The sequence below is a fragment of the Solanum verrucosum genome, unplaced genomic scaffold, assembly GCF_900185275.1.
Source record: "Solanum verrucosum unplaced genomic scaffold, falcon-dt-bn FXZP01000287.1, whole genome shotgun sequence".
Taxonomy (NCBI): domain Eukaryota; kingdom Viridiplantae; phylum Streptophyta; class Magnoliopsida; order Solanales; family Solanaceae; genus Solanum; species Solanum verrucosum.
Window position 1 is genome coordinate 1,590,178 of NW_026020292.1, and position 2,015 is coordinate 1,592,192.

Here is a 2,015-nt window from a genome sequence, read left to right on the forward strand (position 1 = left end):
ACTTGACTGGATACAAACAACACTCTTGCAATGTCCATAATTAGAAAATGATACACATAGCATAATGAATACAAACACATGTAAATACAGTAACTTATAAAGCTCATAACACAACTACAACAAATATGCCATAACGAATACAAAACAATCAAATAATAAGGAGTGAATAGAATTTGAAATATCATCACTATTTGTTTTAAAGGAATACAAATGTATAAGTTAATATGTATCTTTACTTAATTGGATACAAACAACACTCTTACAATGTCCATAACTAGAAAATGATATACAGAGCATAGTGAATACAAAAACCTATAAGTACAGTAACTTATAAAATCACACAACACAAATACAACAAATATACCATGATGAATACAAAACCATCCAATAAGAATTCATTAATACAATCTGAAATAGCATCACTATCTAAAGTATAAAAATATCCTTAATTTACTGAATACATACCAATGTACATACCTAGAAAAGGGTGATTCCAAATATGTGGTATTTTATCAAAACTAACAAAATATCCACAACAATATTTCGATCGTCTCTCTTCCATCATTTTAGCAGCGGATCCTACATTATCCGCTATTTCTTGAGTAAAACGTAGATTAAATGATGAAAAATCGCTAGAAAATTATTGATTAAGTTGGATACCTCTAGTAATTCTCTTAGATTTTGCCATTGGAGAGTGATTTGGAGTTTATCAAACTCTAAACGTGATTTCAACTACAGACAACAATTTGAACGATTTAAAAAAATAAAATCATAAAACAAATCTTAAAAAACGGATAAATATGCATATCTTAATTAAAGGGATTGTGTGAATATCTTTATAAAATATATTTTCCAATTTCTGAAAGAAAAAAACAAACAAGAAGGAACAGAGAGAGGCATGCTTTGAAATGAGAAGAATTGGAAGATGAAAATACGAGAGAGAAAATATTCACTTTTTTTTAACATATGAGAGAGAATTAATTGGAAAATGTGTAATTAAGGTGAAATAAAATAGGATACACTATCTTTTCTAAAATAATGACATTTTGACATTTTTACTAATATTTATGAAGTATGGAGGTTTTTACTAATTAAGTTAGGTTTTTTGACTAATTTGCTAATTTTCCCATAAAAGAAATGAGTCATCTAAGAGAGCAATGCAGTCTATTTAATTAATCTTATCTTGGAAAAAGAAAAAGAAGAAATTTCATTGGCCATCTTGAGTGGCACATTGAGAAGGTAAAGAGTCAAATACATACATTGACTCTTAAGTTTTCAAAAAGAATGGGAGGGTTTAATGCTCAACACCTATTTAAATCTCATTCTTCTTTCATTTAAAAAAAATAAAAAAAAAAACAATAGAGAGGAACAAAAAAAAAAGAAGAAAAAATAAGAGAATAGGGAAAATTTGAAGAAGAAAAAATCATAAGAAATAGAGAGTAAAAAGTCTTCTCCTAAATAAAGAAAAAAAAATTCAGCTTTGTGTGAGTTTGTGGTTCAACTAATTTGCTTCCACTATTTGCTTGTCATCTTTAGATATTTCTTTTTTACATTTCACAAGATAATCTTAAATTAATGTTTCATGTTCTTTTTATATTTTGATTAAGTTGTTTATATTAACTTTGTTTTGATTTAGTTAAGTCTATTGTGAATTTTATATGATTATGTTTTATTATTATGTACATATATGTTTGTTACTAATGTGTTGTTTAGTTTAATTTACCTTATCGTAGGATTGATAAGCAAGTTCATGCTTTGCTAAAGAAAAAAAAAATAATATCAAAAAGTTTTTTTTTAGTTTCTGGTCACTTTAAGAAGAAAAGAAGAGGCTGTTTTTTTTTTTTGCAAAACAAAACATAAAACTGGTCATTTTTGCAAAAAAATATGTAAATATGGTCGTTTTTTGCAAAAAATGTAAATCTGATTATTTCATAAATTCTATTTTAAAAAATAAATAAATATATGAAAATGGTTATTGAAACAAAAATACAAAATCGGCTATTTTTGGTTAGTAA